Below are 16,229 nucleotides of genomic sequence, written 5' to 3' on the forward strand. Positions count from 1 at the left end.
GGCTCATATAGCTTTCAGTTCTTCCGGGCTGCATGTGATTTAGCTGTGGCAAGGGCAAAGAGGAGGCTTTAGGTGGCGGGGGTGAGTTACAACCTAATGACCACTAAAATCTGCCTTGAAAACTATATTTTAGGGCTTTTCACCCCAGGTGCAGTGCGTGTGAAATTGTGCATTTTCCCACAACACACAAAAATGCGTTGCCTTTTGCAGCTGTGTGCTCATCTCTAGGACTTCTCCAGAGCCTCTCCCATCCTCTGGAACTCTGTACCTCAATCTGTACTCTGGCTGCCTTTAGGCGATCCCTGAAAACTCATCTCTTCAGGGAAGTCTATTACACCTCCAACTAATCTTTTATCAGCTTATCTCCCCACAGTTAGTACCTTTTGTACCACTTGCCCCACCCTATTAGAGTGTAAGCTCTTCTGAGCAAGGCCCTCTTAACCCTCTTGTATTTTATTTTATTTTATTGTAACTGTACTGTCTCCCTTTATATTGTAAAGCATAAACTTTTGGCGATATATAAATCCTGTATAATAATAATCTGCTGTTCTCTAATATAGCATTATACATGCCCAAGTTACATAAACAGAAGTTAATTGGCCAGGTAATTAAACATAAATATTGGCAACTATACAACTCTCTCATCCACCTAACCTTGAAGCCTGGTGTGCTGGAATTAAAGCTTAAAGCGGGGGTTCACCCAAAAAACAAGTATATAACATTAGATTCAGTATACCTCAAACATGTACAGTATTGGCTTTTTTTTTGGGGGGGGGGGGTGTACATACAGAATTATCGGTCTTTTCCTCCTGGCTTCCGGGTACTCGCTCCCGCGGGAGTGGGCGTTCCTGTGCAGTGCCGCAATGTCATCTGGGACTTCGCAGGCGCCGTATAGACCCGACTCGCAGTTCGGCTATTTTCGGAAAGTCGTGACGCGCCTTATCCACCGGTGGGAGTTTTTCTCAGGCACGTCAATCATATGGGCGAAGTCCTAGATGACATTGCGGCACTGCCCAGGAACGCCCACTCCCGCGGGAGCGAGTACCCAGGAGGAAAAGACCGATAATTTCGTATGTACACCCCCACCCCCCCTAAAAAAAAAAGACATACTGTACATGTTTGAGGTATACTGAATCTAATGTTATATACTTGTTTTTTTGGGTGAACCTCCGCTTTAACTCCAGGTTAAAGTATAAACTCTCTAGTGGTCGATTTTTTCTCAGGTTCCTCTTGTCAAATGCAGAGCTAAGGGCCCTGCATCGGTCTGCATGGCATCAGAGGGCATCCAACCATCAGAGCATAGGAAAGAAAAAGAGGTTGCGGGAGTGAAGGATCAGGTAGGCAAAACTGCTTTTCTGAGCCCCCTAGATGTAAAGGCATATTCAAGCCTTGCAGTGGAGGGGCAGTCTCATTGTAAGAGGGGATTTTTACTCTCTCTGGAGTTCAGCTTTAAAATGCAACTAAAGGCTCCTGTGTGACACCCAAAACAACTACCAAACCCAGTTACTATGTGATGCACAAACACAAAGTCAGCAAAAATTTCCTGTACCGTCCCTGACTGAGCCAAACCCTCCTGCAGTTGTGTCTCACATGCTTCTAGACAATGTGGCTCTCATTGGTCAGATGTTGACTGGCAAGCTACATGTTTGTGAATCTCCAGTGATAATGCTGATAGCTATGCCCCCATCAGTTCATCACAATGTAGTGAGACAGGGACAGCCTACATGAGGGTGACAACTCTGCTCAGAATTCAGGATAAGTGCAGCATTGTTGTCACACCATCACAGGAAGCTGCATAAGATGGACTTCACTGGCAGGCTCAGCAGGGATTTGTGGGACTAAAACTAGAAGTGCAGAGGCTACAGTACATATTTCTATGGGAGGCCATAGTACTATTTTATCATGGTTAGTTTTCTCTTGAATTGTTAGAGGGGTTGTAAAGTCTCAGTGTTTTTCACCTTAATGCATTCTATGCATTAACCTCCCTGGCGGTATGATTCTTTCAGAAAAAACATGCTGAAAGCGGTACCATTATTTGCAAGGAAATTTGGCGTTTTATATTGTAGGTCTGTAATTCTTAGAAATAACTCACTTAAATCTGACCAAACAAGATTCTAATAGGCATCCCGGGTATGACATGTTTTTAAAAACAAAATTATAAATTATAATATAAAAAATAATTATAAATAATTATAACAAATAATAATATAATTATAATAAAAATTATTCAATAATGTAATCAAATCAAAATCACTGAAATTTGCTCAGTTGCAGAATTGTTGCTGTCATTATTATTTTTTTTTTTATGACGAATTTCCCCACAAATCGCTATCGCACAATTCTGCAAGTCATTATAATTTATTATCGCTGTTTTTTAGCTGATCTAAAACTATTTTTGACATAAAGGGACACTTTTGGTTGCTATGGACAATCTACAGTTTGCAGGGAGAAAGAAACGTTTTTATTATATAAAATGACATGCATGACACAGAACAGACCACTAGGGACAAGGGGTGTGTGTTTTTTTTACATACAGTACTGTATTTTATAAGATTACAGTATACTGTATGTAAAGCGTTTGTTTACTTTTTTGAATTTGGCGCCGTTCTCTGTCCCCGAGCGTCGTAACGTCGCAGGGAACGGAGATCGGCGGCACAGGAGGACGCTGTGTGAATTGTGCGAGGTCCCACTCGCTCACACAGCGCGGTGGCATCGCTGGATCCAGGGACAAGGTAAGTAAACACTGCCTGTGGATCTAGCGAGGCAAGCCCGAGTCAGACTCGGGAATACCGCCAGGCAGGTTAAGGTGAAAAACCTTCCGTGCTGCAGCAGAACCCCAGAGCCCCTCTTACTTACCTGAACCCGATCTTTCCAGCGACGAGATAGAGCACAGCAGCTCCAGTGGTCTCGGGTCCCCATTGGATAGATTGATAGCAGTGCAGCCATTGGCTCCCACTGCTGACACTCAAATCCAGTGACATGGGAGCCGGGCCGAGTCTTGCTGTCTGTGTCAAGGGACGCAGCAGCAGGAATCGGGACCGTGCCCACATGAGTGTCCCTTTGGAAAGCGTTTCTCCAAGAGGGTACGCAAAAAGAGGAGGAGCCAGGAGCGCCTATGAGGGATACCAGTAGAGGAGGAAAGGGGCGCTCTGTGCAAAACCCTTGCACAAAGGAGGTAAATATAACATGCTTGTTATTTTTAATCAAACCTTTAGTATCACTTCAAGAAAAATAGGTAATAACATTTACCTTTCCACTTTTCCTGAGACTTTGACAAGTATGCTTCTATTACTGTAATATTCTTTATATCCAGTTAGCAGGAAACCTGTGTAAAGAGAAAAAAAAGGACAAACCATGAGAAAATGGACATCATAATCTGGGATAAAAGCAGATCATAATACACTACTAAGCACAACACCCCCTAAAAATACTTTGAGAAAACAGGGACAATATAAAGAGCTGCCTTGTAGTGAGCAATGAATAGCAACTCCTCTGTCTTTACAACAATGGCGTGGAAATAAAGCCATCTTTACACCTTAAAGCAGGACTGCAGTAACAAAGCGACACGACTGGTTCCAATTCTGAGAGGAACATGGCCACAGTGAATCTACAAAACAAGAGAAGAAGGGAATAACATGGATCATCTTGTTACAATGGCACCTGAAAGTGGGTGGGGTATATTAGGCAGCACATGAACATGTTTTCCCTGAAGTTGATGTGTTAAAAAGTAGAAAAAATGGGCAAGTGTAAGGATTTGAGAGGTTTTGACAGGGGGTTAATTGTAATGGCTAGACTGGGTCAGAAACTGCAGCTCTTGTGGGATGTTCCCAGTCTGCAATGGTCAGGACCGACCAAAAGTGGTCCAAGGAAGGAAAACTGGCAACTGGGTCATGGGCAGCCAGGGCTCATTATTGCACGTGGGGAGCGAAGGCTGGCCTGTGCAGTCTGATCCAATAGAAGAGCTACTGTAGCTCAAATTGCTGAAAAAGTTAATGCTGGTTGCAATAGAAATGTGTCAGAGCATGCAGTGCATCGCAGTTTGTTGTGTATGAGGCCGTGTAGCAACAGACCAGTCAGGGGGTGGCCATGCTGACTCGTGTCCACAGCCAAAAGTGCCTACAATGGGCATGTGACCATCTAAACCAGCATTTTTTAACCAGGGTGCCCTGGTATGCCTTGGCAAAATCCTTAATAATTGCCCAGAAATTGTATACAACCCAGCAGGTGGATCAAGCCTGACTATTACTTACACAAAATCACAGGTTTTTATTGTGCCCCATTACATCCTTCCAACCGCTGGCATCCTATGATGTCATAGAAGGGACAGAACACATGGAGTGGAGAGAAAATTGCTGCTCACCCCGATAAATGCAATAGAGAAATTTTCCCAGATGGGGTCTTTTGGCAGCTCAGGTAGACCAAAAATGAGTTAAATGTAGTAAAAAAATATAGTATTTATTCACATATATAAAAATTCCTTTATCAAAAAAGTAGGGCAAAAAGTGGGTTGCATGATAGAAAATGAGTTGCGGCATAACAAAGACATGATTTACATGTATAGTATTAAACAGTACACAACATTACATTTATACGGCTGATAAAATATGTTGCAGTATAAACTGTTCTTAACGCGTTTCGACCCTACTGGTCTTCTTCAGAGGTTTTTAGTGTTGTGACTGGAAGGGAACATATATAGGTTAGACATCTCATAGTCTTTAATTAAAATTTTAGGTTAAAAAAGTGTAAATACCCCTTTAACTATGATGTCATTGGTTGAAAAAGAGGATATTGGGTGCCTGCACAGCATCCTTGTCTTGCTCCTCTCTGTCAGCACTGGGGTCACATTAGCCGAGTGAAGGAGGCAAACTGAGGGAGAAGGGAAACGCTGGAACACCAAGTCAGTACCAGTGAGCAAAGGTGTATTTGCTTCGAGAGTATAACTCACTTTTAACGTTGGGTGTCCTACGTGTGTGGATGCTGCTGCGTTTTTCAAAACGATTAGTTTATTTTAGGATGCAATGCCTCGAGATGGTGCCGAAGGTAACCTTAAATGCAAAAAGGTTTATAATCACTGATCTAGACTACCACACTAAGCGATTGAAGGAGGCATAGTATGATGAATTCAAGAATGGTTTGAAGTTTGAGGCTGGGTTCACACTATTGCAAATTGGATGCAGGTTCACCGCATCCAATTCGCAATAGCAGGAGATTTTGACCGGCTCTCTATGCAGCCAGTGCACATATCTCCGCTGTGGCTCCGGTGTGAATTTGCACAAGTCTGATCCATTGAGACCCCACCTTGTAACTTACAGGATTTAACGCGTGACTGAAGATAAAACTTTTTTTCCCTCCCCATTTTGGATAAAGAATAGGAGGGTTATAACCACTATCAGTTTTGTTTCTGCCATATGTGTCCCATTGGGGGGCATTCTCCTTCACTTCCTGTCCCACAGCCAAAACAGGAAGTGATAGGAAATCCCTCCAAAGAGAGGTTAAAATCCAAACAAAGGATACAAAGAAAATTTCAACACACTTTCAACTCCCCTAAAGCACATGTAGCCATGCTGGTTGTGCCAGAATGGGACACACAACTATAATAAATTGTAAGAGAGTCACTATAACACAGTGAAGGTTCACCCTAAAAACGATTTTTTTTACATTAAAAGTACAATAGTAAGGACATTTCATTTCGGCAGTTTTTTTTTTTTTTTTTCTCTGTACTTACCTTTATATCCGGATTTTGTCCAGGGCTTCCGCGTTCTGATGACTCCGGGACTGGGCGTTTCTATCCCAGCCTCTGGGTTCCGATGACTGCGGGACTGGGCGTTCCTATCCTTCCGTTAGATGATTGACGTCTTGTGAAACAGGTCCCCTGTCGCACAACGCGCGTCACCAGATTTCCGGAAATACCCGAGCTAAGAGACGGCACTATACGGTACCTGCGCCCGCTGTGTAGAGCTGACTGCGCAGGCACCGTATAGTGCCGACTCGCAGCTCGGCTCTTTCCCGACATCTGGTGACGCGCGTTGTGCGACAGGTCACCTGTTTCACAAGACGTCAATCATCGAACGGAAGGATAGGAACGCCCAGTCACGCAGTCATCGGAACCCGGAAGCCCTGGAAAACATCAGGATATAAAAGGTATGGAACGATAAAAAAAAAAATGACCTGCCGAAATTTAATCTCCTTAGTATGCTGGCTCTGCTAGATACAATAAAAAAAAAAATGTTTTGGGTGAACCCCCACTTTAACAAGCGTTTCGCAATACGAGTTTTTTTTTTTTTTTTTTTTTAAATCCTGTCTCGGTTTGCAAGTGTTGTCTCACAAAATGAGCAGGATGCAAGCCTCTGCTGTGTGCAGTACCGCATTTGGCCAGAGGTGCGGGGGCGCCGGTGACACTCGGAGCCGTTTGGAAAATACTTGGGAACACTCGGAAATACTCTGATCCCAAGTCTTTCCGAGTGCAGCCGAGCGAACTCTGAGTATTTTGGAGTCTCTCCGGCGCCGTCTTTCATTAGAATGATTTTAGAGGTGAGACAATAAATATTTCAATGATAAGGAAAAGAGAAAGAAAAACTGTGACCTCAATACTAATTTTGACAGAAGCGTGGAGGCGATTTTCTCCTAGACACGAGCAGAATATGATGGTGACACAATGTATATAAAGCAGAATATGATGGTGACACAATGTATATAAAGCAGAATATGATGGTGACACAATGTATATACAGGTGAAAGTTCAGCATTCCCCATGTTCTGATAAGAGCTGGGTGCAGAACAGCAGCACCGCTCACACACAGGCCTGCGCAGTCCAGAGAACACACTGCATGTATTACAATGTTATATTCTTCTGTTCTCCAAACTTCAGGATTGTGAAAAGTCACATTTTATCCTTTTATTGCAATCAGAATGCATACTACAAAAAAAAGGAAACTGAAAAATATTTTAAAACCGTTTCCACCTGTTTTATCAAATACCATAACTGCCTGAAATCTACAGAGCAGGAGCAAGCAATATCATGCATGTATACATCATACATTGGGAGCTGGATGGGGAGGTTATACATGTGAATCGGCAATACAAAACTATTGTACACACAGGTGGGCACAAATAAAATAGGGTGTTGTATGCAGCATACAGGTGTAGAGGATTGGTTGGCACCCCAGTGCCCAGCACACAATGCCCTTGCTGTATTAGTGCACCACAATGCCCTTGTCTGGGTGTTGCAGTGCATCACAATGGTGAGGGGGGGGGAACCTTTGCCAGATTGAAATCCTCAGCTCTGTTCCTGTGTGTTGTGTAAAGGAGGCGTGTCTCTTCCCTCCAATCAGCTTTCAGAACTCTTCTCACTGAGCTCTGCCAAGTGTGACTTCATCTCTCTGCCCCCTTTTTTCTGGATGCTCAGACAAGCTATACATTCTGGACTTTGAACAGATGTACAGGACAGATGGCTGCAGGTAAACAGGTACAACTTGTGTAGAAGGATTTGTTTAATCTCTGTATTACCGTAGGCCAGTCACTTCACTGGGTAAAGTAAAACGAAAGGCATTTTTTTCCATTTTAGATTAAAGGAGTATTTTGTTTCATCATCTTTGTCCCATTGGAAGACTTTCCTTCACTTCAAGGATTTAGGGTCGCACTGTAGAGCCCAGTGTCAGAAAGCTGGGTTTGCATCCGAGATCTTGGGTCTTCCAGCAGGAAAATGCCCCCAAACATACGTCAAAAAGCACCCAGAAATGGATGGCAACAAAGTGCTGGAGAGTTCTAAAGTGGCCAGCAATGAGTCCAGATCTAAATCCCATGAACACCTGTGGAGAGATCCTAAAATTGCTGTTGGGAAAAGGCGCCCTTCCAATAAGAGAGACCTGGAGCAGTTTGCAAAGGAAGAGTGGTCCAAAATTCCGGGTGAGAGGTGAATGGGTACAAGTTGCCTACAAGTCGGATTGAAGTAGTACAGGAACCTTTTCTGAAGTCGGATTGACTTCAGTAGTGTGCATTAAGACAGCTCCCATTCACTTTCTCAAGCGCGTGACTTGGGGCGACTTGAAGTCGGATCCCAGGTTGCCCCAGGGTGAACCGTCTCTAAGAAGCTTATTGATGGTTATAGGAAGCGACCGATTTTAGTTTTTTCTTCCAAAGGGTGTGCAACCAAATAATAAGTTAAGGGTGCCAAGAATTTTGACCAGCCCATTTTTGGAGTTTTGTGTGACATTGGGCCAGATCCACAAAAGGGTTACGCCGGGGTATCTACTGTTACGCCGTCGTATCCCTGTTTCTATCTATGGAACTGATCCACAGAATCAGTTTCACATAGATAGGCAGAAGATCCGACATGTGTAAGGGACTTACACTGTCGGATCTTAGGATGCAGTACCGCAGCCGTCGCTGGGGGCATTTCTCGGCGAAATCCAGCGTCGGGTATGCAAATTAGCACTTATGGAGATCCACGAAGCTTTTACGCTTCGTTTTTTCTCCGTAAGTATTAGTTTGCTGTCGCAAAATTAGGGCTGCTTTTACAAGGTGTAAACTGTTTACACCTTGTAAAAGTATACCCTTCTATCCCGCGTCGCTGTCATTTTTTTTTTTACATTTTTTTTTTCTGCCGCAACTCTTTTTTTTTTACGCCCGTCGCGGTTCTCAAAACCTGGCGCAACGTAAAACCGCGCAAAGCACGTCGGGAAAATAACGTCGGGTGCATGCGCAGTACGTCCGTCGCGGGAGCACGCCTAATTTAAATGGGACTCGCCCCATTAGATTAGGAACGCCTTGCACCGGACGGATTTAAGTTACACCGCTCAAAATTTCTAGGTAAGTGCTTTGTGGATCGGGCACTTAGGTAGAGATTTTGCGGCGGTGTAACTTAAACGGGAAAAATTAAGTTACGCCGGGTTATTGTGGATCAGGCCCATTGTGTCCAATTTGCTTTTTTTCCTCCCTTTTTTTGTTTTGTTCCAATACACACAAAGGAAATAAACATGTGAATACACACAAAGGAAATAAACATGTGTATAGCAAAACATGTGTTACTGCAATACTTTTCTGTGAGAAATACTTGATTTTCTGGAAGAATTTCTGGGGTGCCAACAATTTCGTCCATGACTGTATGGCCGACGTTAGGCTTGTAAAGTTTCCTCCTCCAAAAGTCCCTGCATGCTGGAAAATGTTTGTATTCATAGTTTCATTTTACTTGAAGGTACACTGCCAGCTAAGGATGACCTCCGACGTGTTCTCATAGAACACGTGCAGAGCCCGGCAAAAAGTGTGCACGGCGCTGTGCTAATCACAGCCAGGGAGACATTGTCCCGATTAGGGTTGTCCCGATACCACTTTTTTAGGACCGAGTACAAGTACCGATACTTTTTTTCAAGTAGTCGCCGATACCGATACTTTTTTTAAATGTGTCCCCAAATGCAGCCATGTCCCCCACATATGCAGCCATGTCCCTCTAGCCATGTCCCTCACATATGCAGCCATGTCCCTCTAGCCATGTCCCTCACATATGCAGCCATGTCCCTCACATATGCAGCAATGTCCCTCTAGCCATGTCCCTCACATATGCAGCAATGTCCCTCTAGCCATGTCCCTCACATATGCAGCAATGTCCCTCTAGCCATGTCCCTCGATGCGGCGGCGCGATGCGGCGGCAGCGGCAGGGGGGGGGGAAAGGGGGGGGGGAAGTATTCTATTTAGGTATCGGGGGTATTTGCGCGAGTACGAGTACTCCCGCAAATACTCGGTATCGGTCCCGATACCGATACTGGTATCGGTATCTGGACAACCCTAGTTCCGATGCTCTGCTGCAGGAATCGTGAAATGTCCCCCTGGCTGTTATTAGCGCAGCACCGTACACACTTCCTGGCGGGCTCTGCACGTGTTCTATGCGAACACGCCGGAGCTCATCCTTTATGCCAGCCCATAGGAAATGATAGTGCTGGCTTCATAGGGAGGTGTTTGTGCAGCAATATAGGGACCTCCTCTGCAATGTAACAACACATTTACACACTGCAAACAACAGGCGGACGTCAAAGTAAACTGCTGAATACGCACAATGATAGGAATGTATCACAAGAGCTGCCGAACAGAATTACAGACATTTTAGCAGGTCAGACAGCTTACACTGTATTTCATCCATGTATTTAACTATTTGGCTGGCATTCCATTTTAATTACTAGTATATCACATTGAGAAAGTCACACCAGAGGTTCAGATTCAGTTACACAGACAGAAAACTGCAATAATGTTGACACGGCTATTAAGCTTCCATTTAAATGAATGTAGAAGTTTCAATGAGCACAAAGCACTCTGCAGACAAACAGATCTCAACATCAAAGCATCCAAAAGTGTTCAGCGGAGACCTCCTTTAATAAAAGACAAGTGTCACGTGTGGGAAATAATCGTGTAACTTATGAGTAGCCTTACTACAGGGCAGACTGGACTGGCATCTAGAAGAAAGGCCGATGTGTTGGAAAGGAATCGGGTCTGATATGAGTGCCAGCGGACGCAATCAAATATCCTGGCTCTAACTGAACCACAACCACATAGTTTGTACTCGGCTCCCAATACTGGGCAGAGTTCCTTAGCGAGACACTTTCACATCTATGGCCAGACTAAGAGTTTGTTTACATAGGAAAAACATTTTTTTTTTGCTTCTGACCTGCATTTGAGAGTCTGGATGTGTATTGCTTTTCACCTTGAGGTCACAGTATAGATGGCATGAGAGGCCTCCTTAAAATGTCCTAATCCACTTATTTGTTATGTCTGGATACATCCACTGGCTTTCTCTAGGGCAGGGGTGGCCCGGGGGCCACATGTGGCCCGTGGAGCCCTCTGATGTGGCCCGCGACCTCCTGCTCTAGAATGGCAGGTTGGCAAGCCCAGATCGCAGGTTACCTACCCGTCATACCGCAGCATTAGCATTGTGAATGAAGCTGGTGGTAGAGGAAGAAAGTGGCTGCGGAGCACAGCCCCATAAGCTGATGCACAGGCGGAGTCTATGGCTAACCTGCAGGATAGACACAGGTGCACTACGCTGCACCCACGGTGTGCATAAACCGCAACACATCAGTGTGAAAGCAGTCTTAGGCCCTTTTCACACGATCGACCCGACCCAATTGGACCCTCAATTTATCTCTATAGAGCAGCAGATGTAAACAGACTTTTGTCCACTTAGTCCCACCTACTTCCAATCCAATCCGCTAAAAAAAAAAAATGAAGGGAATTTGTCCCCTTCCATCGGGGCGGATCTAATCGGAGGGCCTATAGAATAGCCGTGACCGGTCATCTGCCTGCTCCACTCATTGTGGCCCGCGACTGGGGTTACCAAGTTGCTTAAGTGGTCCTCGTTCTTCAAAAGGTTGGGCACCCCTGCTCTAGGGTGACCGCAGAAATAAAACTGGGTACCAATCGCTTTGTAGAACAACAAATCTTTAGAACTCATGGATGAGTAAGGAGCAGTACCCACTTTTACTGCTGCATTTGCTATGGGGTTCCTGGTCCAGAGATGGAGGTAGATGAGCCCCATGGCCCACTATGAGAATGCAGCCAGGGAGAGAGAACTTGTAGGGTTTATGGCAACAAATACAGGAGGTTGTGGGCATCAGATCTCGGTACATATGCATCTGTGGAGGGAGAGGGTGGCATCTTTCAGGTAAGGGGGGGGGGCAGAAAAAATAACTTCCCTTTCTTTAAAATGACCTCCAATGTTGGCCATTCCTTTCTGCTTGCTGTATTCTGTATTTGAAACTTACACTGGACCAAATTTTAGGACGCCTTCCTATTCTCGTTAGAATCAGAGAAGACACAGAGCCCAATATGGTCATTTCCCCATGACAGGTAGACCTAGTAGGGTGAGCATCTAGTAGGAGATTTTCATAGTCAACATGTTCTTCACCCTGTAGATTCTATGCAAGAGGAAGTATTGCTGTAACCACTGTAGGGATACTAGAACTATTGTATTTTATTGTTTTTGGGATCTGCCGTTCTGGCACAGATCTAAAGTACATGGGTCAAACACAAGGCCTAATTGCCGAATCAGGCCATTTCTTGTTGCCCTCCCATCTCTCCTGCAGCTCTGCCAGATCTTGTGCTTCTTTGTGCAGAGGAGCGGCTCGTTTCTTCCCGCCATTTCGGCAGGGGGCAGCAACGAGGACGACAGAACTCCTCCTACAGATCCTGCAGCACCCCCTGGTTTCCGCCTCCCCTGGTCTCAAAAATCAGCAGACTTCAGCAGCTGACTCCAACCCTTCTCTGGTCCTCTTCCAGACCCTGCACTTTCTGCTTCCCAGCTCTATCCCCAGCTTCTTCCCGGTAGCAGCATAAAGGATGTACACTGTGATGTCATAGTAGAAGGGGGGGATGACTCTTGACATCTGGTGTAAGGGGGGGGGGTGCCCTGAACACCTGCTTATTATTTTGAGAACACCATGACAGAAATGGATGATACCAGCTGTGTGGGACTCTCCTTTTCAGACTTGCATCATCTGCTACAGAAGTATGAGTGGGCTCTGTGCTGGTCTGCACCTGCCCTTCACAGCTTAGGGCGGAGTTCCGCCCAAAAATGGAACTTCCGCTTTAGGGGAAGGTGACCCCCTGACATTCCACATTTGGCATGTCATTTTTTTTTAGGGGGGGGGAGCGGAGACCCTCTTTTTAGAGGGTTTCAGCTCCCACTTCCTCCCTGGGCACCATGGCGCCAGAAGGAAGGTCGCCTCTCCCCCTTCCCTCTTGGCAATCATCTGGGACACGTCACAGGTCCCAGATTATTGCTTGGCCAATCACGGTGTGCAGCGGGGCTCACGCATACAGTAGACTGATTTGGTTTATCAGTCTACTGTAAATCAAATATTTAATAATGTAGCATAAACCTTGTTTCCATATAAGAAAAACCAATATAGTTTGTGATTACATTCGTACATGAAGACAGACATCATTACGTATACAGGCAATGCTTCCTTCTTAATAGTGCTGCACACTGATTATACCTTGGCAATCTTCCTACCCAACTGCAAGTTAATCAGACTGACAATTTCATACAATGTAATACTGAAAATAAATCACACACATAGGTTGGACTTGATGGTCTTTTTTCAACCTCGCCTACAATGTAACTATGATTGACAATAACAGATTTAACAGAACGAGCCGCTGAGAGCCTGAGCCATGACTAAGCACTGACTGTAGGTGCGAAACGCTTCGGCCATACTGTATCTTGTTGGTTTGCAGTGACTGTTTGTGCAGTTGAAAAATAAAAAGACAACTTTTTTAAGTGATTTTGGAGTGCGGCTGTCCAGTTCTCGTCCATTTATTTGCTATCATTAGCATTGCCAGCACCTTGGTGGTTCAACAACCCTTGATTGCTCACGGGGCTCATCTGGAGCGGTGAGATATCTGTCTGTTCGCTGAGAGCCTGAGTCGGCCCCCCACAGCCCAGCGCTCCAGTGAGCTGAACTGACAGTCTACAGCTCTCTGCTCAGGGAGCTCTGAAAACCGAGTGATCGGCGGTGTTCGATCGCTCAGTTCTCAGTGCAGAGGCTCCGGGGGACAGATGCAGCTTTGGATCGATGCTGCATCCACTGAGGCATTTATGAATTAAAAAAAAAAAAACGTTACTTCTCTTAATTGAATAAGCTGGAGTTAGAAGCTGATTGGCTGCACCAGATTTTGCACTCTCCAGTTTTAGTAAATCAACCCCTATATCTCACAACAAAGTAGCGTTTTGGATTAGCACTGGTCCTTTGTGAATCCCTTTTTCTAGGCTTAAGGAAGGAACGAATTCTGCTTTCTTTAGTCCTGGTTCACATTGGTGCGATTTGGCAATGGCTCCATCCTAATTGGTGCGCCGCTGCATTTGCGGCGCCACACCGATTTCCAAAAGACTTTCTGTACTACTTTTGGCGATTTTGGGGATTTCTATTGACACCTGTGCAGAAACCCGCACAGATGTCTCTGAAATCATCCCTGAAATCAGGACTGACATGCGGGAATAAAATCATGTGAGTTCAGCTGAACGCACACAATTTAACTCCCGCACTCAGTGTGAACCTGGTCTGAGTATGAGATGGCAACTTTTCTCAAAATGACATGATTTGGTAACGCTGCTATGCGCCCTATGGATTCATGTGTAATTTTAATGACAGGTCCACTTCATGTGAACAAGCATTCTAATTTTCCAACAGTAACCTTTGAGCTTCCTATATGTATAGTTTTTAAAGCACACTTAGCCTGAGATACAATGACAACTCAACTAAACAAGGGTTAATAATGTCATTTAGCTTGACAGTCCATTCTTACAGTCCGCAATATTCCCGTAATATATTGACCTTGGAACTAGTTTCACTGCAACTCTGAAAAGTTGAATTATTTGCCTTGCTCTGATTAATGATTAATTAATGTCTTCGGCTCTTGCTAGCTAATGCAAGCTCGAAGGCTTTGGGAGAGATAAAACCTCTTTCGCTAATTAGCCCTGAAACCCAATTAAAAGATCCATTGTGGAGACGACTTGGAGCAAATTCAGAATTTGTTTAGTGTACGGCGTGTTTAAAGCTTTTACTTCCAGGGCTGGGACTCGGGTTTTCATGGGACACTTGTCCACTCTGCATGTGAGGGTCATATGGGCCGATTTACTTCAACAAAGCTGGACAACTGTGCGCACTTTACCCCAAGACTCCAAAGCCACTACCTTCTCGCAGATCCATTAAAGAGTCTACGCCGGCAGCGTTTGGCTCCGTGCCTCTACAATTAGTCACTAGCAATTACCAGCGCTCTCCTCTTGCAGAATCTTCATTTCATTTACATTAAAAGCGACTTCTCATCAACATATAAATAACCCTCATTTTATTCCCTATTTTCCTCCGAAATCTTTACCATATGTTTGCAGTGTTGGAAAACGTCTCTCTTCATTTTCACGTGGGTTATTATTGCAGCTTTACTTTCACTGGCCGCTGATTGCTTATAATGTGCTGAAAATATTTCAAGCTGGGGAGGTAAGGAGCAGATCACAAGATGACAAATTCTGACACAATAACAATAATAATATACTGTTTGTTTCCCCAAAAGGGAAGCTAGCGTGCCAATCATGCCTAGGTGGTGTTTGGCAGGAAGTAATGCCCTCTATGACTCATAAACTGAGAGTGCTGATGTCATCACTCGCGTGAAGAGCCTGAATCACATGACTCATTTTCATAGTTTCCCAAGAATTTCTACACTTTATTAAAAATAAATAAATAAAAGATATTTAGAATCACCTGCTGATCTCTGAACATCTGATCTCTAGTACATGTTCATGGCATAGCAGAAGGAAGAATAAGATACAAATCATTCTGGCAGGTTCCAGCTCTCACCTCTTCTCTATGGTGCCCTAGATCAGGGGTCTCCAACCTCTCTAAACAAGGAGCCGCTTTATTGTGCTTCAGACTTTAGAAGGGCCGGATTGTGTCCAGCAAGGGTAAACATTTTCCTGGCTGCAATGGGACTAAACATTGCCATCGCTGGTATCAAAGGCAGGAATAGTGCCCCATTATTGGTGTCAGTGGGAAAAATTGTGCCCCATTATTATTTGGAGACCACTGCTGTCTTTTGCTTGCTTCGATCTGATCCTTGAGGTCCCTTCCTGACACTCACACAGACGATGGGGCCCTATTCCTCCCACTGACACCTACAATGGGGCACTATTCCTCCCACCAACAATAATTCCTCCCCCTGATACTAATGATGGGACACTATTCCTTTCACGGATACCACTGATGGGACACTATTCCTCCCACTGATACCAACGATGTGGCACTATTCCTCCCACCAACGACAAATGATGGGCCACTATTCCTCCCCCTGATACTAATGATGGGACACTATTCCTTTCACTGATACCAATGATGGGGCATGATTCCTAACACTGATACCAATGATGGGGCACTATTCCTCCCACCGATACCAACGATGGGGCACTATTCCTCCCACCGATACCAACGATGGGGCACTATTCCTCCCACCGATACCAACGATGGGGCACTATTCCTCCCACCGATACCAACGATGGGGCACTATTCCTCCCACCGATACCAACGGTGGGGCACTATTCCTCCCACCGATACCAACGATGGGGCACTATTCCTCCCACCGATACCAACGATGGGGCACTATTCCTCCCACCGATACCAACGATGGGGCACTATTCCTCCCACTGAGACCAACGATGGGGCACTATTCCTCCCACCAACACCAAAGATGAGGCA

General features: G+C 44.9%; 1 protein-coding gene across 3 annotated transcripts in view; it reads right to left on the bottom strand.

The window, feature by feature from the left end:
- Positions 1 to 16,229, bottom strand: part of NCOA2 (nuclear receptor coactivator 2) — a 329,643-nt gene that overhangs the window by 250,904 nt on the left and 62,510 nt on the right. For all 3 annotated transcript variants that reach the window (XM_040354387.1, XM_040354383.1, XM_040354388.1), the window contains exon 2: positions 3,250 to 3,325. The gene's annotated coding sequence lies outside the window, so the exon portion shown is untranslated. The remainder of the gene's footprint in view (positions 1 to 3,249; positions 3,326 to 16,229) is intronic.

This window comes from Rana temporaria, chromosome 5 (genome assembly GCF_905171775.1).
Source record: "Rana temporaria chromosome 5, aRanTem1.1, whole genome shotgun sequence".
Lineage (NCBI taxonomy): Eukaryota > Metazoa > Chordata > Amphibia > Anura > Ranidae > Rana > Rana temporaria.